The following is a 27,780-nucleotide window of genomic DNA, read 5'->3' on the forward strand; positions in this document are numbered from 1 at the left end:
ATATAGAAGCACCGGAAGGTGATAGGATGTGTAACGGCTCCTTACTTAGAGGACTAGACTGGGTAAAGTCTGTGTGGGGTGCAGATATCTATAGTTATCTTAGGATACGTCCCTGATTATACACGATATCTTCGGATAGTCGTTTCCGGGGGTTGGAACCCCGTGATACCTGACGGTAATTCTCTTGTAATATCAATCGCAGATATATCATACTGTAGAAGTTGCCAGAAGGAACTTCCATCAGGACGAGATGGCTCGAGCCCAAAAATAGATTTTTCCTAAGTCAAAATCCTTTTAAGCCCATAACTGATGTAAAAAAAAAAAATAATCTTCAATAAAGAGTAATCTATATATACTTTAAATGTTTAGTTTTAACATCAACGTCAAAACTACCTTCAAGCGATGAAAATCTTATTAGAGGTAAGTCCTGCTCTGATGCCGACAACTCAGACTCTCGACTGATTACTCGAGACCAAATCACGAGAGACTCCCTGATAAAACCTAAGTATAACTAAGAGTTCCAGAAAAACATTTCCTTTTCAATTGTCGAAGTTGATCAGGGTCAGGATACTAATTGAAGGGAATGGTGATCTTACCACTACTACCTGGGTTTTGCATATTTCCCTCTTGGAGCCCTTGGGTTTGTAGTATTTTGCCTTTCCAACTAGGGTTGTAGCTTGGCTAGTAATAATACTTTTACAGCCTTCTAGGAATAGAATGTCAAAGGCTTACAAAGCCTTCCTGACTATCAACTGTACTTCGGCAAGAAAGGTACTATTCTGGAAAAGTTTACATAAACTCTGAATTTAAGGAATTGTGTGGCATTGGCAGTTTGTGAGGTCAGATTAAAAACCAGAGAAAAAAAACATTGTAACATCAATGTAATAAAAAAAACTCTGGAAAACTGTACTCACAAACTGCCAATGCCACACAATTCCTTAAATGTATCCCAGGTTTTATGGGCTGCCAGCCAAAGAGCCTGTATCCCACACAAAGTGGGGCGATCATAACCAAAAACATCCCAAGTTATTACTAAGTGCTTGATAGGTGAGATTTGTTGAAATGGCTCTTGATTTTAATAATAAACCTGGGTTTGTATGTTACACTGACTCAACTATAACTGACATCAGTAGTTGATCAAAGAGTCCGGCTGACCTAATAGCTAGAGGATTACTAGCGGAAAAAAAAAAAACTTGTTGGAAATAACTTTTGATTTGGTGGTACTAGTAATCTGTCGGATCCCACAACTCTTCAATGAATCCCCTTTGAAGATAATCTATCCTCTGGGTATAAAATACCTTAATAAAAGGATAAACATTTCAAGCATGAGATCCCTTTATGATGCAATTTTTAAAAGTTTAGTAAGTCCCCTTCAAAACTTCTAAAGATGAGGCTACTTTCCAATGGAAAATATCTTATTCGACAAGGAAGCACTCGGTTTAAAGATATGCAAATTCTATTACTCTATTAAATGTGTATATCAATATTTCATAAGTCCGACTGAAATAAAAATCTACTTCACAAACATGTTTGTTGTTCATCAAAGTACTTCAGATATGGGAAATATATATTGAGCTTAAAAATCTAATAATGAAGGTCTTCTTAGATTCTATGCCTTCCTACGATCATACAGATAAAGAAACTACAGTAGTACCTCGGTTTACGAGTAATTCAGTATACTGTAAAAGCAAATCGGTATACAAGCACAAAGATTTAGATTAGTTTAAGAGCATTGTATTGGTCTACAAGGCAAAGATTTCACTTAATGTTCACCTTTATAATGTTAGGGGTTATAATTTGTTCATTCAATTTCATGGCAAACCTATAAAAATGAGTTAATGTGTAGTTATGAAATACACTGAGAGAATTTCCTTTATTTCTTATGGAAAAAATTTTTAAAAAATGATTATTTTATATTACGAGCTTGCTCTTGGACGAAAAATGAAACTCGTACACCGAGGTACTACTGTAATCTGTAATAAAGAATCCTCTCCTTTCTGCTTAGGGAAACAAGTACGAATGTGTTCTAATTCCAGGAATACGTACAAACTTAGGGGATCCCTGATATTGTCATACTTAGATTCTCCATTCACAAGAAACTGTCAGAAAATCATCTGACAGCGTTCAAACCTCTCTCCCTATGAACTAATCATGAAAGACCTTCAAAGAAATCTTGAATACCCGCCACTTCTAACTTCTTGGCGAGCCGTAAGAGTTTCTCCTATTCAAGTTCCTCAACTTGGGTTGCTGTGGCCTGATTGGTAACGTCTCTGCCTGGTGTTTGCCAGTCAGGGGTTCGAGTCCCACTCAGACTCGTTAGTGCCATTAGTGTCTGCAACCTTACCACCGTGTGAGCTAAGGTTGGGGGGTTTGGGGGAGCTTATAGGTCTATCTGCTGAGTCATCAGCAGCCACTGCCAGGCCCTCCCTGGTCCTAGCTTGGGTGGAGAGGAGGCTTGGGCGCTAATCATATAATATATGGTCAGTCTCTAGGGCAGTGTCCTGATTGCTAGGGCAATGTCACTGTCCCTTGTCTCTGCCGTTCATGAGCGACCTTTAAACCTTTAAACCGAGGGAACTCTTTGGAGGAATGTGACAAGGTTTCTATTTGTAGTAACCTGATATCTATTTCCTATGAACACGACTACTGTATTTGATGATTTTGTTGCTGTAAATCATAGGCATGGGTTTCAGGTTAAGCCAACCCTAGGACAAAATTTAACATAATTCGACCTAAAAACAGTCTTTTATAACCAATTAAGTTTGCAAGTGACCTTCTGTACTGGCAATCTATGAGGCCAGATATGAACACATATCGCTCGCTTGCGACAACATCGTCATAACTCAAAAAAAATGTATTTATGAGTTATCCGTATAGACATATTCATCTTCAAATGCTGATTTTCTTTGGCAAAAAGTTTCATAATTGTGGCTAAAAAATTGATCGCTGGAGGCGCTAAATTTCCTAACGACATACAATAATATAAGTGTTTTAATTGATTAAAATGGCTCTCCTGAAAAATAGCTATTTTTGAGTTATGACGACGTTGTCGCAAATGAGCGATTATACACCTTACAGGTGACATTATCCTATTGCAAAAACCTTCACTAAAATAGGTGAACATAGACAAATATGGAAAACATAGAGAAAATTAATAAATTAATATTGCCAATAACTGTGATTCAGTGGACATGTCTATAGAGTAAGTTTAGAGACCTTTTCAATTGAGCGAGGTGTTACCACTTCTGCAGTATATGTACAATATCGAACCCTATTATAATCATTAACAGGCAGAATACATTTAAAAGTCTCTTAGCAAGCTGAGAGAAACGTGATCTATTTATACAAGATGAAAATATTTATAAAAAAGTCATTTATCAGAGCTAAACAGGCTAAAAAACATTATCTATGTTCTACAAAATTAGTTACCAGTAAGTGGAACCCAAAAATCACTTTACAGCTATCAGATAAAATGGATTCCTTTTAAGACAGATAATTCCAAAAACCAAAACAGGAATATTTTTAAACAGAAAATTTCATAAATCCTTAAATGTATTCTGCCTATTAACAATGTTATGAAAATACCTACTAAGCCCTAAAAATCACATAAAATTCGAATACGCCTGAGGAACAGAGTGCCAGGATGTCTACTTTATATGGAGAGCATGAAATCACTATAGGCACTTTGAGTTGAATATAGCTAATGAGACTAAATTTTCATTGGCAACTAAGCTTAGACTTGTAAATCACGTGACCTTTGCAAAAGAATTCAATGTTCAAATTACTGTTCTCCGGATACTTCTTGCTAAACGCGTTAAATCACAGAAAAATTCAACAATGACGGCAACGAAACCTAAACAAGAGCTTCAGAAATTCTATGGAGTCTTTTCCTTCTAAAAATAATGACTTCCCCAATCCTTGTATTTTATGATGCTTAAACGTTAACTGTGATACATTAAAGTATAAAGCTTTTTCATGTTTACGATATTCTATACAGAGCTCAGACTATAAGCATTGAAGGCTTTTATACATTTACGTAAACGGTCAAGTTTGACTTTACCCTTCTCCTGAAAAATATGATCCCAACCAGCTAGACTTTAATGAAATAGTAATAACATTTTGTTAATACCTACAATTATGGACATCCAAGTCTCAGTTATTAAGAAAATAACTTAGAATAATAATAACGTTCACATATCTAAATATTACACCTAAATCTTTCTACCTGTATTTCTCCTAGCTTCAGCAGATGATACAAGTGTTTATAGTTTGAAATAACTATAAAAAAAACTCATCTATATAATTCTTAAAGTGATATGGAACGAAACATTAGTACATTAGTAGAGTTCGAAGTGACTGTAGGAGTTCAAAGTAACTCTGCGAAATGCGAATGGAGGGGGATCGACCTTCATGCCGATATTCCTGTCCTTTGGTGGTGGTGTTATTGAGTAAAATCTGTAATATTCCTGTCCTTTGGTGGTGGTGTTATCGAGTAAAATCTGTAAAAGAAAATTACGATTTTAGAATTTTTTTTCATGAAGTGTTTGAAAGTAATCAAAATAATTTAATAATTCCATTGAATTCCTATATACTGTACAGGTCTTCGACTTACAAACATTCGGAACTACCACCCAGAATCCAAGTGAAAATAACAAAGATAAGGTAAAGAAATACTATGATAAAACAATATTGTAACATTCAATACAGAAAGCAAAATGACATTTGTAATAATCTCATATCAATTTCATATGGCAGCTGGAATTTATAGGCATGGGTTACAGGTTAGGCCTACCTTAGGCAAAAATCTAACATTGAGTTTTGTAGGTTGAGGACCTTCAGTAATAATGTAATTCCAACGAATTCCTATACTAAACTGGAACAGGTTTAGGTCATGAGGACTAATGATGTGAAAAATATCACACTATAATAGCTCATAATTTCAAAACTCAGTAACAAAAACTGTGCATTAATAAATTTCTCAATAATGTGAGAAACAGAATTAAGCCTTTAACCCCCAGGCTATTTGGAAATTTCCAACCCTTAACCCCCAGGGGGTTATTTTTTTCCCAGCACATTTTGCAGTATATATTTTTTAAATTGCTCTAACAGCCTTAATTTTTGTCATAGAGAGGTCAGGTTGGTCTCATTCTCTTGGAAAATGCCTGAATTTTTTAAAAAAATTATCAAAAATATGAAAAAAAAAATTTTATAGCATTTTTTTGCAAGGACGTACCGGTACGTCCATGGGGGTAAAGGGATGGCTTTTGTGAAACGTACCAGTACGTCCTTTGGGGGTAAAAGGGTTAAGCAAAGAGTGGCATGTAATCTGCTTAATTGGTAATGTTCACTTGCTTTTTCTACTACAAAAACAACAAATGCAGCCATTTCTAGTCCACTGCAGGACAAAAGCTTCAGTCATGTCAATTCGTGTCTGGGATTTGGCCAGTTTTTTTATCATTATGTTGGCCACTGTAAATTGGTGATGGTGGGATATTTTCATTTGATCGCTCACAGCAAACCAATCTACCATGGGTGGCCTTGACTTGCTTTGATGATCACGGCGATACGCAAACCCTTTCACAACATTAAGGTATCCCCACTCAGACAGAGCTTTTTATACAGTCATGGGCTAAAATAATAACAAATTTGGAAATAATTTGTATTTTTCCTAACATCCAAACCTGAAGCTATTTATTAGGGTATTACTTTCGGCAATGCTGAAAACCAGCCAAGACAATTTTATTGAAGGATAATTACCCCATCCGCTAGTTAGCGGGAGGGGGTTGGGGTGGACTAGCTACCCCGCTCACTCACACCTGTTCGTTGAGTAACCACTTTTGCTTTCTGGCAGGACTTCTAGGGGGACAGGGTGGCGGGCCAATTTGTATAAATAGCTTCAGGTTTGTAGGTTAGGAAAAATACAAATTATTTCCAAATTTGTTATTTGTTCCGACACAGATACAAACCTTCGCTATTTATTAGGGTGACTTACTCTTAGGAGGGAGGAAGTCCATACCAACAAGCCTTGGTCATGACCCAGGGTCCTCTCTATTTCGATCTGTGATCGATAGTAGAGGGAACCCTACCCTCGCTAAAATCGAAGTAGTTACTGTACAAGGTAACTCACTGATAGCGGCCTGCAGAAGCTTGCGTGAGAGAGACTCGTGGCTTGTCTTCACGTAGGAACTCGAGGATTCTAAGACATATCCAATACCCTCCCTCAAGAGGTATTGGTGACGTAACAAAGTGTACATTCATACCCAGGATGCACAAGGGAAATGATTTTTACCTGCAGAGGGGTGAGGTCAGCTATGCTTCGGCCTTGCGGAGCTATTTCTCCAGGGGGGAAGAAGGAGAAAGAAAGAAGTGAGCCAGACATTCTTTTCATTCACCCTAGACTAACCCGGGTAACCTCAGCCCTCAACCCTCTGCTACTTGTCCATCAAGGAGACTGAGGCATTAGATCACTTGTTGTGCAGCCACCACAGGACCAATGGAGAAAGTTTCCATGCTCCTGTGGGTTACATCTTTCAGATAGTGGGCTGTGAAGGTCGTCTGACGCTTCCACATGCCCGCTTGCAATACCTGTGCCACAGAAAAAATTTTCTTGAATGCCAGAGATGTTGCAATGCCTCTGACGCCATGAGCTCTGGGTCGGTTGGACAGAGGAGGATCTGGATATAGAGCGTATTCGATTACTTTCCTTATCTAGGAGGAAATAGTATTTCTCGTGACCCTCCTCTTGACCTTCCCCGTGCTGACAAAAAGTGCTGTACACGGGGGCGAGCTTTGGCTGTTCTTTTTAAGTATCACCTCAGACTCCTCACTGGATATAGTAACAGTTGGTCTGGATCTTCGGTTACAGAACGAAGACTCTCTATCCGAAATGGGCCAAACCTGGAGTCCGGCACACCCGGATTTTGAGTCTTAGCTACAAACTCAGGGACGAAGTTGAGGATTACTTCCCCCCCATCTCCTAGAGTGGGAGACATCAGCAGATAGAACATGAAGTTCGCTGATTCTCTTGGCCGAAGCCAAAGCGAGCAGGAACACCGTCTTCCACGTGAGGTGGCGATCTGAGGCCTGGTGTAGTGGTTCATAGGGGAAGCCCTTCAGAGACCTGAGGACCCGAACCATGTTCCAAGGGGGAGGTCTTAGCTCTGCCTGGGGGCAAATAAGCTCGTAACTGCGTATGAGCAAAGAAAGTTCCAACGAGGAGGAAATATTGACTCCTTTCAGTCTAAAGGTGAGACTCAAGGCTGAGCGGTAGCCTTTGACTGCCGAGACCGAGAGAAGCTTTTCTTCCCGAAGGTATACAAGAAACTATGGTTGGAACAGAGGCATTGAGGGGAGAGATACCCCTTCCACGACACCAACCACAGAAAACTGACCACTTCGCCTGGTAGACTGCCTCTGTGGATCTCCTGAGGTGTCCAGCCATTCTTTTCGCAACCGGTTGCAAAAAGCCTCCCTGTGTGAGGAGGTGCTGGATAGTCTCCAGGTGTGAAGTCGAAGCGAGGCTACGGCTCTGTGAAAGATGTTGGCATGTGGTTGTTTGAGGAGGTCGTGTTGTGGAGGAAGCTCCCTCGGGATTTCCGTGAGGAGATGCAGAAGGTCCGAGAACCATTCTGCGTGATGCCATAGCGGAGCTATGAGGGTCATTTGCAAATTGTTGCTTGCTCGTACCTGGTTGAGGACTTTTCTCATCAGATAGAACGGGGGAAACGCGTAAGCGTCCAGGTTTATCCACCGTTGTTGAAAAGCATCTTGCCAAAGAGCTTGAGGATCCGGGACTGGGGAGCAGTACAACGGGAGCCTGAAATTCAGGGCTGTTGCGAACAGATCCACCGTCGGGGAACCCCACAAAGTCAGGAATTTGTTGGCTATCAGAGGATTCAAAGACCACTCGGTGCCAACTATCTGAGTCGCTCTGCTCAGCTTGTCTGCTAGCACATTCTCCTTGCCCGGAATGAAGCGAGCTGATAGAGTCACCGAGTTGTCTTCTGCCCATCTGAGTATCTCTACTGCAAGATGGTACAGCTGCTGCGAAAAGGTACCGTCTTGTTTGCTTAGATAAGCTACTACCGTGGTGTTGTCACTCATCAGCACCACGGAGTGCCCCGCCAGGACCTGGTGGAACTCTTTGAAGGCCAGAAAGACTGCCCTCATCTCTAAGAAATTTATGTGCTGGTACCTTTCTGATTCGAACCATTGGCCGGAGATGTAATGGTGCAGCACGTGAGCCCCCCACCCTTCTTTTGATGCGTCCGAAAACAGCATCAATTCCGTGGGAGAGATGAGAAGATAGACCCCTTTGCAGAGGTTCGGTTCCGCCAGCCGCCACCTGAGGTCCGACTGTTCCTCTAGCCCTATGCGGACTAGGTGATCCCGGGAATCGGAGGGCTGTTTCCACTTGGATTTTAGTTGCCACTGGAGGGATCTCATCCTGAGGCGACTGTTGGGGACCAGTCGCGTCAGAGAAGAGAGGTGACCGAGAAGGCGAAGCCAATCCTTCGCCGGGAGCTCGTCCCGACTGAGGAAGACCTGTGCTATCTCCCTCAGTCTCTGGATCCTTTCGTCTGATGGAAACGCTTTGTGCCTTAGGGTGTCTAATCGCATGCCTAGGTATACCAGTTCTTGAGAGGGGAGCAGTTGAGACTTCTCGAGTTTTACCACGATCCCCAGATCCTGGCAAAACCTTAGAAGCTCGTCTCGGTGGCGGAGAAGGGGTGCCTCCGAGTCTGCCAGAATCAGCCAGTCGTCCAAGTATCTTAGGAGACGGATGCCGACTCTGTGAACCCAAGATGATACTAGGGCGAATACTCTCGTGAATACCTTGGGTGCTGTGGAAAGACCGCAACACAGCACCCTGAACTGGTAATGCTTCCGATTGAACATGAATCTCAGATACTTCCCGGAAGACGGATGAATTGGGATCTGGAAGTATGCGTCCTTCAGATCTAGAATGCACATGAAGTTCAGAGGTCTTATCGCTTGTCTGACTGTGTCGGCCGTCTCCATCCTGAAAGGTTTCTGTTCGACAAACCTGTTCAGGGCCGAGAGGTCGATGACTGGTCTCCAGCCTCCAGACGCCTTTTTCACAAGAAAGGGTCGGCTGTAGAAGCCTGGGGACCCGTCCAGGACCTCCTGGAGAGCGTCCTTCTCCAACATGGACTGGACTTCTGCCCTGAGGGCAAACTCCTGTGCGGATCCCTTCGTACAGGAGTTCAATGGGATCGGCACTCGAGTCAGTGGAGGGAGAGAGAGCCTGAACGGGATACGATACCCTGAATGAATCACCTCGACCGTCCAGGGTTCGGCCCCGTGGTAAAGCCACCTCTGCCAGCAGCTTTGCAGACATCCCCCCCCCCCAGGTGGACAAATGGGAGGATTGCCTGTCTTATTGGGACCGGCCTCGGCCAGATCCCTTCTTACCCTTTTCCCCACGGAAGGACTTCATGCCGTGAAAGGCCTGCTTTGCACCCTTTTTACCCTGCTGTTTTGGGTCTCTAGCCCTTTTCGGCTGCGGGTTCTGCTGTGGTTTCCGCTGTGGCTGAGAGGGGTAAGGTCTAGCTGTTAAGGCCTTTTGGATGAGGGAGTCCTGACTGGACTTCCTCCACCTCTCTGCCACCCGCTCGACATCCTCGGGATGAAACAAAGAATTGCCCTCGAAAGGAGCATTTCTCAGACTTGCTACTTCGGCCTGAGGGAGATGTCTATAGAGCTTTCCTATGACGGCATCCCTCCTCTTCAGGATAGTGTTAGTCCAAAGGTTCACTACTTGATGAGAGAGGAACTCGATGGCCCGAGTGCCAGACAAAAGGAAAGTCTCCAAAGACTTCCTGGAGGACTCCCGAGACAGGTCTTTAGACCGCATCAGTTGTCCTAAGGATCCTAACCAGAAATCCAGCCACGAAGTAGCTTGCATGGCGTACTTCGCCATCTTTTCCTGGTTTAGGATTTCAGAGGCCGAAAAGGAGACAGGAGGTCCCAAGAGTTTCTCGAAGGGGGTGGCCTTCGAGAGTGCCTCTAAAGAGTGGTCGAGAGGCAGAAGCAGCGTTGGAAGGGATTCTCCAAGGATCTCGTAGTATGGGCAGTCCCCAACTTACGAACACAATAGGGACCGAGAGTCTGTTCGTAAGCTGGATTGTTCGTAAGTCGTTAGTGTTAAATTTTGGTCTAGGGTAGGCGTAACCTGACTCAGATGTCTACGATTTTCAGCCGTAGAGGTCAACAAATAGCCCCATTTCATATAAAATAGGTTATTACAAATATTTTACTTTATCATATTACAGTAGTCTGTATAATACTGTAAAGTTCAGTACAGTAAGTTGTTTTATTATCTTGTACTGCACACTACATAATAGAAACGTGCACAAACAATCGGCCATACATATGCACTGCATTTCTGAATCAGCCGACTTAAAGTAAAATCGTAGTAAATATAGTGTACTGTACATTTAGTACAGTACTGTACATTAATTCCTTTTTAAATAAATGTACTGAAAGCTATTTTATTGTTCCATTACCCATTTTTTTTTGCTAAAAACTTACGTAAACAAGCGGCCATTTGCATTATGTACTGTACTGTACGTAATGTTTATCTTTTCACGCTGATCAAATCAGCTGACTTGTACCGTACTGTATTTACTGTATGTAACAGTACTGTGCATTTAACTGCTTCGTGGTTGTTTTGGTAATGTTAAATAAAAGGGATTTTGACGAAGGAAAAATCTATTTCTGGGTCGAACCTGTGACGGCCGGCGAAAAAGTCCTTCTTTGTACTTTTTCTGATATAAATCTTCCAAATATACCAGAGAAAATTAAAAGCATGGAATGCAGAGGTTACAACCCTCGCGCGAGCACCTTGTTGGTGTCGTATATCTAACAAGGGCGTTTGTAAAACACTATTCACAGGCTGTCTTCCATTTAGATAATCCCTTCATCAAAGGGGGAGGGCCGTGACAGGCCCTAGAGAATACAGTTGGGTTACCCTACCGACACCCACCACTCGCGCTCACTAGGTCATCCTTCTGTTTTGGACTAGCCAGCAAAGTTGATAAGTGTTTTGCCCAGTGTTTTTCGAAGTGATTGTCGTTAATTCAACATGACTGACGTTGATACTTCACCCTTACCAATGTTAAGTACCATAGTTTGTTTTGGCAGCTTTTGACAGTACCGGGCATTTGTTCTGTTTCCAATATGGTGGTTTTTAGTTTTGGAAGCGATTGTCTTGCCGAGGTATCGGCAGCCATTTTGGGTTATGTTCGCTTCGGTAAATATTCTAGTTAATTTTGCCCATCTGGTACTCTGTCATCTTGGTTATATCACTTACGTTTTATGGCCTTTTAGTGTTATCATTAATTTTTACTATGGTATTTATTTGCTTGCAAGTCCAATTTGGACCTACGAAGAATAGCGATTTAAAGAATAGCGAATTAAAGTTTAGCGATTTAGTCTGTTAGTTTGTTCTCGCCTCAGAGGCTTCGATTTAGACTATATCCTTGTTTTTTTGTTACGTTATTCTTCGTTCTTGGTTATTACTAAGAAAAGCAATCAATTTTATTAATGTTCTTGTTTTATTGTGTGATGTTAGTTTTTTATTATGTAACCTTGAGAGCGAAAACAGAGACTGCTCGTTCCCTGTTCTACAGATATGAGTTATTCCTTCTCTCGTTTTCTTTGTTAGCTCGAGTAAGAGAGGTGAATTTCCCGTTCTCCGTTTTTATACGATCACGAGTTATTCAAGCCTCCTCTTAGTATCAGAGTTGATGATAGTACGTTTAATATTATAAACGTTTTTATTGATGTGGTTACTGTTAATATAGCTAACAATATTAATAGGTACGTTAGTGTATGAGTCATTAATTGGGGTCGTTTTATACCGACACCCTTAGCTCCGAAGTTATGCTTAGCTCCGCCTTGAGTTATGCTCCGTTATATGGATACTCATTGGGTGAGAACTAGTTAACGTTCAGGAGCAGATTTTGGAGTGCAACGGTGTAATCCGGCACTCGGACTCCGGCTGAAGCCTTTTACACACGAACCTTTGTCATGTTTGATCATAATTACACCGTTACGGCCGGCTTCACGGGAGATAACACAATCATTCATTGAGGTTAATGTTATCGTACCGGGAACGGTCACGATATCACGGTGACGGGCCTTTGCTACCGGATCTCCGGTACAAACAGAGATCAAGCAGACGGCCAGAACCGGAGTTAACAATGTGATACCGATGAAGACTAAACAGTTTCATTATTACGGTCCCTTTTTCATCGAATCTCCGGCTTCACTGGAGATAACACAAACATTCAGTATTAGAGAATGTTATCGTACCGCTAAGGATCACGTTTTCACGATGACGGACCTTTGTCACTAGTTCTCCGTTACAAACAGAGATCAATCAGACGATCAGAATCAGGGTATGAACCCCTTTTTCATAAATAATCACAATATCGTTATTACGTTCCTTTTCATCGAATCTCCGGCTTAACCGGATATCGTACAGGCGATCATCATTGAGGTTAATATTAGTTTTCCTCTGGTGTTCACGTTGTCACTATGACGGACCTTTGTACCGGGGATTGTTACCGGAGCTCCGTTACAGACAGAGCTCACTCAGACCACGGGTGGCCAATCTCTTGTTTTGCTGTAAAGGAAAGGATTTAACATGAATACAAAGTAAACTGTACTTACTTTAATGACACTTTGAATTTGCGTTGGTAATATTCATTAGTTATTCTTGAAAGTCCAAATAAAAATATATGAACATAACTATGCCTATATTTATGCATATATTTAATTCTAACTATGTATAAATATGGATAAATATCCATACAACATCGTGTTCAAATAGAAATAAATTGATTATGCCTATATTTATGCATTTTCAATTCTAACTATGCCTAAATATGAATAAATATCCATACAACATAGTGTTCAAATAGAAATAAATTGATTGTACCTATATTTGCAGAAGGTTAGTTTACTGAATTGTTTTATTTTAATTTTGACCGACGGAATCATTCTTTGTAGAGTATACGTCACGTATCTTGTGACGTCATATATTTGGCGGAAGCGCGCTGACAAACTGAATGATTTCCTTTCATTATGTTGCCGAGTAATCTTATTACAGCATTCCCATAATCGAAACACCGAGTAACGATATCAAGTGTTTTAGTGGTCTGTATCATTAGTTAGGAGATTAGTACAACTTACCGTAAAGTTAAGAAAAAAAAAGTCTGATGTTATATTTCTTCTGGCGGAAGGCGAGAGGCAAATCAAGTGATTTTCTTCCGATACGTTACTATTCCCATAACCGAAACATCGAATAAGGATATAAAGAATTTTTTAATAATTTTCAAAGAAATATGAAGATTTAACTGCATTAAAAATCAAAATACGGAGAGAGAGAGAGAGAGAGAGAGAGAGAGAGAGAGAGAGAGAGAGAGAGAGAGAGAGAGAGAGAGAGGGGGGGGGTGTTTGCGTATTCCGTTTATAACTAATAAACGGATTTTGAGCGAAGCGAAAAATCTATTTTTGGGTAAGATAGCCATGTCGTCCTGATGGAAGTTCCTTAAAGGCAGCTTCCTAGGGTATATTACAACTACAGCGATATTCCCAGAGAATTTACCTTCAGGTACCCAGAATTCTAACTCCTGGAGCGAGTATCCCTAAAAAAGACCTTAGGGATATCGTAAATATCAGTGGACGTATTCTTGACACGCCTCATAGCAATCTATACCCCGAATAGAGTTAACACTTCGTAGGGGTAAAATGGCAAGAAAACGAAAACGATAAGAAAGGGGGAAGCCGTTCATAAGGCATCCCTCCTCACCGCTTCGAAAGCGTGCCCTGCGCCGCTCACGGCGCCATCTGTATTCCTTGTAGCGATACACGAGGTGCTACAGATACTGTATGTAGGGAGGGGTCCTACTATCCTTTTCACTCATATTTATTTTGAAAAGGAGCAGGGCGGGTCCATCAGGACGACATGGCTATCTTACCCAAAAATAGATTTTTCGCTTCGCTCAAAATCCGTTTTTTGGGCTCAAGCCATGTCGTCCTGATGGAAGTATACCAGAGCATTACTGTATCTGTGGATTCTCAATACGTGCCGTACTCCTCAAGAGTGTTTCTTAGTCAACTTGACTGACAGACCTAAGATGTTACCGTTATACATCTTTTCACTAATCATAAGCCATGAGAGTGCTTCCTGCCCCCTACAGGGAGGAGTCCTACTAGACTCTAGAAACGAACGAAGAGTACATATACCTATGTATGAATCACTCGCTAGCCAGTACCATATAGTGGTCTCACTCTATATGAAGCGAAGTCTTACGGGACTACCGTATCCAAAAGAAAAAGTCCCGACCAGCACCCTGGTCGAAGTAAAAATAGACAAAAGGTTATATCTGCGTAGGATTAAACTTGCTACTACCACCGTCCTCAGAAAGGGGTGGAGTCCTTATTGCTAAGGAAAGTATAAGCCAGTATAATCCAGGCTTTGCATTAAGGAATAGGCTATTATAGATATCCCCGATTAATATACATAGGCTAAATGCTCAAAAAACAATATGAAATCAAAAATATAGGTGAAGGAGACGCAAGGTTCCCGAGAACAAGTTTATTGAGAAACAATAAATAGGTATGGTCACCATAAATATGTACATATGCTAGGTGGATGACCAACAATTTTCACAAGTACTGTAGTGCATGGATGAATGATTATCTGAAAGAAAACATATGTGTCACTTACACATACCCCGGTATCCAACTTAACGTCCATGTTACTACTTTGCTGACAATAGCGTTGGCAAACGCTTGGCACCCTGTCTGTACTTATGTTACCATCACCATCACGTTGGAACAGTCATTGTGGGCTCTGAGAGCCTACACTACCAGTTATATCAGCATATATAACTAACTATTCACCCAAGAATCCAAGTCCCAAATGATTCCGCTGTTCCTCGCAGAGTTAAACAGCAGGGTTAACGACGCAACCAACTGCTACCACAGACCTCTTTAGCTGCTCCACTTGCTTAGCATAGTGGCGAAAGAATACCCTGGAAGACTTCCAGCCAGTGTATGAACGAAGGTGTTCGAAATCCATAAAATTAAAGAAGTTTAAAGATGAAGCAACTTTCCTCGGATCATGACCTGCGGGTGAACTGTCAGGATCCGCTCTGCGAATAAAATATGTAATTTTCGCCCTAAGTTGATTTAAAGATAAATTCGAGCCCGAAGTTTCTCCTCTGAATAGTTGGCCCCCATGGAAGTCTGAAGTTCTACGAAGATAGACCTTAAGGCATTCTACGGGACATAGAGATGCATCTTCTTTCAGAGGGCAGATTCTCCAGGGACCCCACCTGTTGGTGGGCAACTCGTTCTTAGCGAGAAACGTAGGGTCCGGAAACAGGTTCAGTTCTCCCCCATCCAGGAACTGAACTCGGCCCTCCTCTCTCGAGAGGGCCACAATCTCACTAACTCTGGCCCCAGAAGCAAGGGCAAAAAGGAAGATCACTTTTTGAGTCAGGTCCTTCAATGCACATTCCTCATTATCTAGTAATGAGGCAAAATGAAGGACTTTGTCTAATGACCATGAAATAGGCTTTGGAGGAGCTGATGGTCTAAGCCTAGCACAGGCCTTTGGGATCTTATTAAACATTTCGTTAGCGAGGTCTACCTGGAAGGCATATAGAATGGGTCTTGTTAGAGCTGACTTACATGTAGAAATTGTGTTCGCCGCCAGCCCCTGTTCGTGGAGGTGAATGAAGAAGGATAGGCAGAACTCCGTAGAGATCTCGTGCGGGTTCTTATCTTTGACAAAGGCTACCCATTTCTTCCATGCAGATTCGTACTGCCTCCTAGTAGACTTACACTTGTATTCTTCCAGGAAGTCGATACTATCTTTCGAGATTCCGAACCGTTTCTTCACCGCTAGGGAGAGAAAATCATGAGCTGCAGGGTTCGGGTCTTCTGTAATGAAGCGAAGACAGTCGACTTCTGGACTTGCTGGGACAGAACTGGGTCCGGGAGCGGTAGGAACTTCAGTCGTAGTTCCAGAGCCAGAGGGAACCATACACTGTTCGGCCACTTGTGGGCCACTATTGCTGCTACTCCCTTGAAGGATCTCAGTTTGTTGAGGACCCTCAACATCAGATTGTGAGGGGGAAACAGGTAGATCCTGGACCATCTGTTCCAATCGAGGGACATCGCATCTATTGCTTCTGCCGCGGGGTCCACATATGGGGACACATATTTCGGCAGCTTCTTGTTGTCCTTTGTCGCGAAGAGGTCTATCTGCAGTTCTGGGACTTGACTCAAGATGAAAGAGAATGATCCTGCGTCTAGGGACCATTCTGTCTCTATCGGTGTTATCCTGGATAGAGCGTCCGCGGTCACATTCCGGACTCCTTGAAGGTGAACTGCTGACAGGTGCCACTTCTTCTTCTCCGCCAGTCGGAATATGGCTAACATCACCTGGTTGAGAGGTGGGGATCTCGATCCCCGCCGATTCAGACATTTCACAACCACCTCGCTGTCCAGTACCAACCTTACGTGGATCGAGTGACGTGGGGATACTTTCTTCAGGGTCAGAAGTACTGCCATAGCTTCTAGAAAGTTTATGTGAAAGGTCCCAAATAGCTTGGACCAGATTCCTTGCACTTTTTTCCGATGGGAGTGACCCCCCCACCCTACCTTTGAGGCGTCTGTGTGGATTGTCACTGACGGGGGGGGGTGGCTGAAGAGGTAGAGACCTCTTTAGACGACTGGCTTGAGACCACGGTCTGAGAAGAGAACGTAGCCGAAGTGGGACCGGTCTCTTTACGTCCCTTCGCTCTTTCGATGCAAAGGTTCTCCATACTCCCGCTGCATCTTTTAGCTGTGCTCTTAGCACAGGGTCTGTTACTGATGCAAACTGAAGAGAGCCCAAAACCCTCTCTTGTTCGCGTCTTGATATCCTCTCGGAACCTAGAAGTCTCCTGACAGACCCTGCTATTTCCTTCCTCTTTGACATCGGGATGGAAAGACGGTGTGACACTAGATCCCAGTGAATTCCCAACCACTGGAACCTCTGAGCTGGAGAAAGACGAGACTTCTTTCTGTTGATCATGAAGCCTAGATATTCCAGGAACTGAATCACTTGTAGGGAAGCTTGCAAGCATTCTGCTCTGGATGCTGCCCACACCAACCAATCGTCCAGGTAGGCTACTACCTGGAACCCTTTTAGGCGTAACTGTTTGAGAGCTGCGCTCGCAAGCTTCGTAAAGATCCTTGGGGCTATGTTTAGTCCGAAGGGCATCGCCCTGAAAGCGTAAAGTTTTTGTTGTAGCTTGAATCCTAGGTAGGGGGAGAGACGACGACTTATTGGAACGTGCCAATATGCGTCTGACAAGTCGATGGAGACGGTATATGCCCTCTTGGGCAGTAAGGCCCTTATGTGTTGTAACGTTAGCATTTTGAACTTGTGGTTCACTATGAACTTGTTGAGTGGTGACAAGTCCAGAATGACTCTGAGTTTCCCCGAGTCTTTCTTGGGAACACAAAACAGCCTCCCTTGGAACTTGATGGACTTTACCCTCCTGATCACCTTTTTCTCCAACAGATCTTGGATGTACTCCTCCAAAACGGGGGTGGAGTGTTGGAAAAATTGAGGGCACAGGGGCGGAGTACTGTACCAACTCCAACCCAGTCCATTTTTGAGAAGGCTGTGGGCCCAGGGATCGAAGGTCCAGCGATCCCGGAAATACTGAAGTCTCCCACCTACCGGCGACACTTCACTTTGACTGTCCTGCAGTCTTGCCTCCCTGGCCGCGACCACCTCTGAATCCTCGTCCCCTAGAGGGGCGTCTTGATGACCCTCTAGCTGCTCCTCTGGGTCTTGCACGAAACGTGGTCGACTGTCCCTCGAACACGGGATTGAATGCAGGGGAAGCTGATGACATTGCTTGGGGAACTCATTGGAAGGTGGTCGGGGTCTGGGCTACCAGTTGTGGAACCGGAGGCAAAGCTGGCTGTTGCTGCTGTGGTCTTTGCTGTTTGAAGGACTTGGCTGGACGGGAGGAAAACCTTGACTTCTTCGCCTTTCCTTTCGGCTGAGGGCCCTCATCCGGAGAAGACTTCCTCTTAAGGGACAGGCCCCACTTCAGGAGAAGATTGCGGTTCTCAGTGGCGGCCTTGTCCACGATCTCTTTGACCACGTCCTTGGGAAAGAGATCCTTACCCCAGATGTTAGATGAAATTAGCCTCTTGGGTTCGTGCCTCACTGTGGCCGAGGCAAACACAAACTCCCTACAGGCTCTCCTTGCTTTCACAAAGCAATAGAGGTCCTTGGTTACTGTGGCCAGATGGATTTTGGCCATAACCATGAACATCTCTGGCATCTTGGGGTCGCTAGCCATCGTCTCCATGTTGGTCTGGAGAGACATCGAGGCTGCCAGGCGCTCCTTTGTGTCCAATTCCCTCCGAAGAAAGAATTCCGACAACTTGGGAAGGTTTTCGCCGAACTGCTGACCTGCAATGTCGGCGTCTAACTTCCCAACCGAGAAAGTAAGGTGCACCTCCTTCCAGTCCTTGTTATCCATTGGCAATGCCAGCGATAGAGGTTTACATTCCTCCAAGGACGGGCACGGCTTGCCAGCTTCAACTGCCTTGATGACGGCCGCAAACCCCTTTTGCATAAAGGGGAAGGCCCTAGCTGGGGAGGATACAAAGGAGGGGTGTTTCTTGCTCAAGGCGGCAACCTTCGAGTTTGAGAACCCCCTCTCCTTTAAAGCAGCTGTCAAGGTGGCTTGAGCCTTGGAGTGATCTAGGATAATCACTTCCTTTGGTTCCGTCTCCTCCTTCGAAACCGGCTCCTTCTTCAAACGGACATAGCAGTCCGGGTAGGCCCCTCTACTGGGCCAGAATTCCACCTCCTCAAGGGGAACTGAACCCAGTTTCTCCGACATGACGATCTTCCCAATCGTCATCGGCATGTGCTCGGCATATCTCCACGGGTTGGCATCCGAGCACAGAGGAAGGTCCTTAACGTTGAGCTTCTTTGGAGGTCCACGTGATGCTGTGATCTTCTGCATCTGGAGCTCCAAAGTAGCGGCCTTCTGATTATTCTCCTTCTGCATCTGTTGGATCATACCAACGATGGAAGAGAGAGCCTGTCCAAGCTCTGCTGGAAGAGCGGACGAGGTAGAGGGGATAGGTTCAGGGACCTGAACCGGCACGTCTGATGAAACGGGAACCTCTTCCTCCACAGCAATAGGATCTCGATCTTGCTCCTCGCCCTCTGCGAGGAGATCCTGCTCCGCACGATCAGACAAGTCGGACATCTTGTCGTCCAACTGGATGTCCTGCAAGGCGTCAGCGACATCCTCCTCCACTGGGATCTGGATCAGAGGGATCTCCGGCCGAGGCTGGGGAACAACAGCATCAGGGGAAGCCTTGGGGAAAAGGTATGCCCTCATCTTCTCGTTAGGAAGATAAGGTCCAGTGGTGTTTTTCTGAAAACCCCTTACCCAAACACGAAGCCTCTCCCTCGCTGCATCTCTTGACTCCGCCGACCTAGGGGATTCAAAAGCCTCTGATAGCAGGTTAGTACATACAGCACATACCTGCGGATCCCAGTAACGATGTTCATCATTGGAGGCTGCACAAGCTGCGTGCCTCCTACACGAGGTATGTCCGCAAAAGTTCTTACTGCGGACATTGCAGAAGACACTATCACACTTCGGATGCTCCTCCTGTAAAAGAAGAAAAATTTCCATGAATATCAAGTGAATTTTAATTCACATGTAACAAATGAGTATTCAACAAAAGAATAAGGGAAAGACACCTACTTGTGAAACCCACACAAACACCTGTGGAAGCCCACCGGCCAAGTCACATAGTTAGTCTTTACTAGAATAACCAGAGAACGTATTTCCGAAGGAAATTAGGTGTAGCTCACACCTAAGGTAAAATAATACCATTCGGCCAGGAATAAAAGAATTATCTTTTATCCTTGTAAGGCGACACCAGGTGATTATACCAGTAACACAAGTAAGATAGAAAAGACAGTGTTGTAACCTACTACATCATGAACTCCTTTGGTTGAATATACCACCAAGAGAGGACTGATACAGTACCTGAGGGTGGTATGCCAGCCGGCTACTGCCGCTCAGCACCCCCCCCCCCTTGTTTTGGAAAGGCAGATCTCAAGTACACAACCTCAGATCACCTTTATTGGGGAGAACTCCAGAACCCATGATTGAACCGGCCGGCAGTGATTGCCAGACCGTAGCCACCCGGTTTGCACAGAGTTGCCGGCCATCATACTTAGTGGCCGGCTGACTGGGCAGTGTCGCGGGCCGGCCGGCAGCAGTAAACAAACCCTGCCGGCTAGCCCCCACACACTAGGCAGCACTCGGCTGCCGGCCCCACTTGTAGTGGCCGGCAGATGAGCAATAGACCGGCCGGCAAAGGTATACACCCAACGCCGACCGACAGCAAGAGAACTGGAGAACACCCCTCCCCACCGACAGCCGGCCTGTAGGCCGGCAGCCGGCAAGGACAACACATACTAAGACAAAAGAGTGAGTGCCGGGTTAAGAGACTATAAGTCTCTGAGCCCGGCACCCGAAAGAGTGCCGAAAGGAAGGGGAGACACTATGTCAAGCTTCCTAACCGCTGCTTACTGAATTTTCAGACGGCAGCGATAGAGGGACCAAGAAAGGACCGGGCAGCACTCACAGTAATGGTCTCTGCCAGTCGGCACACTTTGCCGGCCGACAGGAGACCACGTCAGTTCCTCATCCCAACCTAGGCTAGGCAAGGATGAAGACGACTGACACAATGAACGGAAAAAGAGAAGGGAAGGACAGAGGGTCCTATCCAACCTTACCTTGGTTAAGGGTCATTCCAAACTAAGACAGTTCATCTCAGTAGAGAAAGACCCGAGAGGGAGGCCGGCACTACTGGCTGCCTCCCACGAACCACGGCAAGGAAGGAATTGCCTTTCCAGAAAAGGGAACATATCCCGAGACCGGAACGGCAAGGACAGTCTGATGAGTCACCGAGTAAAGGGATCACTACTGGAACCCAACAAGGTGGACTAAGGGGGGAACCCTTAGTGCCCGAGTCAATCGGCAAGGGAGACTCTGCCCCATGCCAGACAAACCGGGCTCAGACTAAACACTGTTGTACTGTCACCCTCTGAACCAATACTGTTGGAACGGGAAGGTACAGTACTACCCCAGCATAGATATATTTGAAGATTAATTCAAATAAACCACTAGAGTTAAGCCTAAGGCTTAAACAGAGGGAAAGGGTTTGCCCCTTCCCCTAAGAGAAGGGAGCAAACGGGGAACAGATAATATTATGACCTAAGACAACCTAGCCTAGGCACTAAGAGAATCGATTACCTAATTCACCGAAACTCATATCAATACTATCTTGGAAGGTACTCGAAAAGGACTAATATGTATAACGTTGCCTAACGCTTAAAGCAATAAATTCACATTTGGAAGACTAATTATCATGCAGGAAGTACATAGGCCAACAACTAGCCTACGAAGACTAGTGTTGGTAGCCTTGGTAATTTCGCCAGGCACATTACTATCGCATCATAACAGAATTCCTAAATAAGCTAAGTAGCTAATATTTAAGCGCAAAGGGGGCTGGGAACGTCGCTCTTGCTAACAAATAAATCCTATTCTAGCGAGCGACAGCATCCATGATGCCTCCAGCAGGCAACAGCTCTTGTATCAAAGATAACTCTTTTAATAACTTTAATTTTAACCAAGAGCCTACATTTATACATAAAAGAAATAATACTCAACTTATCCGAGGCAGAAGAAGTTGGAGAAAGCATTATAAACGAGAAAATTCCAAGATTAGGTAGTAAACAGGGAAAATACACCGAGTCGTAGAGCTACGCAAAAAGGAATGCAGATGGCGCCGTGAGCGGCGCAGGGCACGCTTTCGAAGCGGTGAGGAGGGATGCCTTATGAACGGCTTCCCCCTTTCTTATCGTTTTCGTTTTCTTGCCATTTTACCCCTACGAAGTGTTAACTCTATTCGGGGTATAGATTGCTATGAGGCGTGTCAAGAATACGTCCACTGATATTTACGATATCCCTAAGGTCTTTTTTAGGGATACTCGCTCCAGGAGTTAGAATTCTGGGTACCTGAAGGTAAATTCTCTGGGAATATCGCTGTAGTTGTAATATACCCTAGGAAGCTGCCTTTAAGGAACTTCCATCAGGACGACATGGCTTGAGCCCAAAAATAAGGTCTATCAACGAACTGTATGGAAAATGTGATACCCTATAATATATTGGCGCTGTTGTAATATTCACTATGAAGAGATTTCGATTATCAAGAAAATTATATAAATCAGTGTTATTCGTTACTACAGTATATGTGCGCATAATCGTAATACTGCAGCGTCACCTCGAGATCAGCTGATCTCCCAATCAAAAGTAATTGTTGATTATTGAAATGCTCCAGAAATTAAAAAAAAAATATGAACGTGCTTTAATAAACCACAATTAAACACAATAATGTCTAATGAAATATGAAGGCTTAATATTGAACGAAAAATTGAATACTGTATGAAGCTTTAGAATTAACTACCTGTATGCGATTGACAGAGCGAGCACACACACACACACACACAGAAAGAGCTACAACGATTTCGCATGATACCTAATAATAAGAACTGTAGGGAAACTGATTTTCTGTAACATATTGGCGCTGAAGTAATATTCATCTTGAAGATATTTCTAATATGTTAAGAAATAAAAAAAAAATGCCAAAAGTCTGATGACGTTATATTTCCTCTGGCGGAAGGCGAGCGGCAAATCAAGTGGTTTTCTTCCGATCCGTTACTATTCCCATAATTGAAACATCGAATAAGGATATAAAGAATTTTTTAATAATTTTCAAAGAAATATGAAGATTTAACTGCATTAAAAATCAAAATACGAGAGAGAGAGAGAGAGAGAGGAGAGAGAGAGAGAGAGAGAGAGAGAGAGAGAGAGAGAGAGAGAGAGAGAGAGAGAGAGAGAGAGAAAGAATTTAAACTTACGATGAAATCTACGGATGTTTACGAACATGTTTGGACTTCCGTCAATTTGTGTTCGTATCTCCGGATGTTCATAACACGGATGTTCGTATCTTGGGGAGCGTCTGTACCTCCTCTGAAACACACACGGAGGAGGTAAGAGCTAGGAGGACGAGTTGGAGCGGAGAGAAGAGGTGAAACCAGTTCCCTGAGATACAGCCTTCTGTTTGGCACTCTTCAACCCCTTTGACCAGGGCAAAGCTGCACTGGTCCTGTGAGGTTTCTGAGTGCCATAGAACTGGCCAAGGACCGTTTCTTTTCCATCTAGAGGGGCTGCCGATGGATCTGGAAGTCCATTGATGGAACGGACGCAGGCCAGAACCTGCCAGAAGGCGTGTTCCGACTCCTTCCTCTCATCCTCTGTAAGCTTAGGGCTAGTGGCTGCTGGCAGAGCGTCGTCCTTGAGATCGCTCTGCCCTTCCACGTCCAAGCTCTCATCCATAGGAGCCCGGCATGGGTCGAAGTCGTCAACTGTATCGACTGGGGATAGGGAGACTACCGGGGAGGTGCTTGCTTCCGGCTGCCTGGGAGGCAGTGAGGAAGAAAGCCTGGCCGAGGATTTGGGGATGGTGAACAAATTCTTTGGTTCCCTCCTACGAGGCTGGAGATCCTCTGTCCCTTAGGGCCTAGAGGACTCCGTCGGCTTACGGGTGGAAGGTAAGTCCATTGCCGTAAGGGATGAATCCCGTCCGGTCGCATGTCGCGCCTCATTAGACACTATCTCGACCGGTAAAGAAGGGAGGGAGTCTCCATAGTAAGTAACCCTATCCTCCTTGGGGGCTGAAGGACGAATCATTTTCCTTTCCCCCTTTGGCCTGGCCCGTGGCGTCTTGAACTGCAGGGGGCTACCCGAGGTTCATGCCTAATCTCCTAAAGAGGTCTTTTGCGAGGGGATGATCATCTCCCCTTGCCTGAGGGGCCCGCCTGTGAGAGAACTTCCGACCTCCTCCTAGGATCGGAGGGAGGAGAGGACCCCGGGAAGAGAGGAGGCAACAAGGGAATCCTAGGTATATCACCTAAGGACTGGGAGCGGGGAACGACTCCCTTCATGGCTTGGCGCATTACATTAAATAAGTTGCTGAGCCATGGGGGGTCACGGGCTCCTGTGGAACTAGGGGGAAGGTCCTTAGGAAAGGACTGCTCCCTAGGTTTAGGAACCTGGGCAGGTTCCCTAACCCTCTTGTCCGATGGAGGCTTCCCTACAGGCAAGATAGGCACAGGCCTACCCTTAGGGATAGGATCTGGGCTCGGTCGCAAAAGCGACCGTTGTCTCTGTTGAGGGCCAAGGGGCTCGAGAGACTGATTGTGAGCGCCAAGATGATTGTGCGCTCTTGCGCTGAACTGTTGGTAGGTGGAAGGGGGCTCGCGTGCGCGCCTCTCCCGATTGCGCGCACTTTTTTCGCGCTCCTGAAGCGCATGAGGTTTTTTGCGCACCTGGCGCGCAGTGTGTTGTTCGCGAGCATGGTGCGCAACAGGACGTTCGCGCGCACAGCGAGCAATAGGCTGTTTGTGCATATGGAGCGCCATAGGATGAACCTGCGCGCCATGATCGCCCTTTTGTTTGCGGGCGCCAAGGCGGTCGTGCGCGCCAAGTCGGTCGTGCGCGCAAACTTGATCGTGCGCGCGAGAGCTCTCAGGTTGTTGAGAGAACTCACTGCTACGCTCACCCGAAGGTTCATGATAGCTTGTGTTGTGTGAGCGCGAACGATCAACACAACGAGAGTTTAAGAACTCTCTGTCATAATAAGAATGACTCTGGTCATGAGAACCCGAAAGTTCAGCGTGAACTGTGTTGCGCGAACTCGAAGGAGCAACGCAACGAGAAACCAGTTTCTCTGTCACGAAACACCGACGTGTTAGCCCGACTAGAGTTACGAGAGCCCAAGGGTTCAGCGTAACTCAGGTTACGAGACCCCGAAGGATCAGCGTAACAAGGAATCGAGATTCCTCTGTCATGAGATCCCGAAGGATTAGCGTGACTGACGGTTAAAGAACCCAGAGGTTCAACGTCACCGTCGTTACGAGAGTCCGAGGGTTCAGCGTAACAGAAACCGGGCATAAAGGATGTGGGTCTGTCTCCAAGGACGACATGAAGGTGCCGCAGCGACGGCCCTCAATCCCAGGACATGTCCACATAGCGGGACAAAAACCATACACACACCGACACACAAAAGAAAAAGGAAAAGCAATAAAGTCAAGGCAGGTTGTTAACGGGAGAGAGAGACGGCATGTCTACACTCTGCATAGCCAAAAGTAAAAGTGGTTCACAAACCAATCGCTTTACATTGGACTAAATTAGGGTAGCAGAAATACCCACACAACAGAACTGCACCAAAGTTCAGTTTTCTAATATCTAATTATATAGAGTATTTGGTTCCTTCAGCACCGCTGGTGTGAAACTGGACCTTCTCCATCATTAGAAATGAAACAGCAAATGACATTAACCAACTCTATTACAGCAGATATGGAAATTTAATAATATTTTATTATAATTATTATTATTATTATTATTAAGCTGCAACCCTAGATGGAAAAGCAGGATGCTGTAACCCCAGGGGCTCCAAGAGGGAAAAATAGCCCAGTGAGGAAAGGAAATAAGAACATAAACTATATGAAAACCAACGAATAAAGAATGTAAAATATTTTAAGATCAGTAGCATTAAAATAAGTGTCATATGAAGAGAGACTCAAGTCAGCCTTTTCAAGACAAAAACATTCGCTACAAGTTTGAACTTCTGAAGTTTCACCGATTTGACTGCCTGATTACGAAGGTCATTCCACAATCTGGTCACAGCTGGAATAAAACTTCCATAAAACTGTGTAGTATTGATCATTCAATTGGAGTGGCAAAAGAGACGGGCAGCCAAGTGCACCGCCAGCGATTCACCGTCGAAGTTAGAGTAGCCGAATTCAGCCTTGGACAGTTTTCTATTGAAGAAGGCCAATGAGCATGGCGAGCCGCTGACCACCTGCTCAAGGACTGGCCTACTAGCGACATCGCTGGCATCGGTGGAGAGAAGGAGAGGTGCATGTGGCATGGGAAAAGTGAGAGCAGCAGCGGTTAATAGGATATTCTTTGCATTGCAGAAGGCCGCTTCTTGAAGGAGACCTTACTAAAGGTCTTTTGGCTTGCCCTAGAGGAGGCATCGAGGGGGGAAAGAGTGGCGGCGATGGCTGGCAGGAAACTGTGATAATAGTTGATCATGCCCAAGAATTCTTGTAGTGCTTTGACGGTTGAGGACGTAGGGAAGTTCTGAATGGCTGCTACCTTCTCGGGGAGGGGTGGACTCCTTCAGTAGAGATGCAGTGCCCTAAGAACGATTGATTGATTGATTGATTTAAAGTTTTCAGGCATCCTGAAATCTTAGGTCATTGACGCCGGTAACATTTAATTTATGTATACAAAATAAAATAAAATAAAAAATAAAAGAGTATTCAATTAAAATCATAAAAGTTGAATGTTATAAAAGTTAAATATTTTTCAGAAGACCTGCTTCTGAAAGAAATCTAAAAATGCCACTTGCATGGTAGGACACATCATTTCCAAGAATCTTGGCAAGGATGAACCTGCCACCCTCACGTCGAGCCTCAAACAAATATCTATTCCTTAAGTTGTTATAATTGGGGCATTCGGTCAACAAATGCCTTACTGTTAGAGGTACTAAACAGTCGTCACAATACGGTTGGTGTTGGCCCTTCAGCAGAAACTCGTGTGTCAACCGAGTGTGACCAATACGGAGACGACAAAGAGACGTCTCCCATTTTCGGGGCATCATATTATACCTCCAAGGAGATATGTCATTTGTTACCTCTCGCATTTTATTGCCATCTAGGCTATCCCATTGCTGTTGCCATTTTTTGCAAACCAATTTCTTGATGTCAGGTAAGAAATCATTACAGGGAATGGGATACCTTCTTGGCAGCAACTCGGATGCTGCCTTCTTACCCAGTGAATCTGCCTTCTCATTCCCAGACACACCTACATGTGCTGGAACCCAACAAAATTGAACTGTTATACCTCTCCGTCCAATAATAAAAAGCCATTCTAAAATCTTTAAAACTAGAGGGTTATTAGAATTAAAAACTTCTATAGCTTGAAGGACACTCCTTGCATCACTAAAAATTGTAAAATTACCCTCCTTCTCCAACGCTATTTTCTCAATAGCGGTTAATATGCCATACAGTTTATGGAAGCGGTCAGAGGAAGTGCACCTCTACAATTAAAACCATTACTATGTACTCCAAATCCAACGCCAGCATCAGATTTGGAGCCATCAGTATAGATAAAAGTTGATCCTCTATGTTCTTTAACATGTTCATTAAAAAGAGACCTGGCTTCTAGGTCTGACATATTCTTCTTACCTCCAATAAAATATTTACAAAAAGATATCTCTGGTAACTTCCATGGAGGCATTGATGATACCTTGAATGGAAGTACCTTATTTCTAATTATATCCAGACTATTTAATAATCGTTTCACCCGAAAGCCATAAGGTTGAGGAGATTTTGGGTGCAACTCAAAGTATGATGCGTGTCTTACAAGGCTTGCAGTCTGAAAGGCTAGAGAGTTAGGGCGTCTTTGCAATCTAAACCAATACCGAATAATGGAAGACATTCGGTAAAGGTCTAGAGGTAACTCTCCAGCATCAACAAGGAGACTTGGGATAGGCGAGGTT

Source organism: Palaemon carinicauda, unplaced genomic scaffold (genome assembly GCF_036898095.1).
Source record: "Palaemon carinicauda isolate YSFRI2023 unplaced genomic scaffold, ASM3689809v2 scaffold478, whole genome shotgun sequence".
Lineage (NCBI taxonomy): Eukaryota > Metazoa > Arthropoda > Malacostraca > Decapoda > Palaemonidae > Palaemon > Palaemon carinicauda.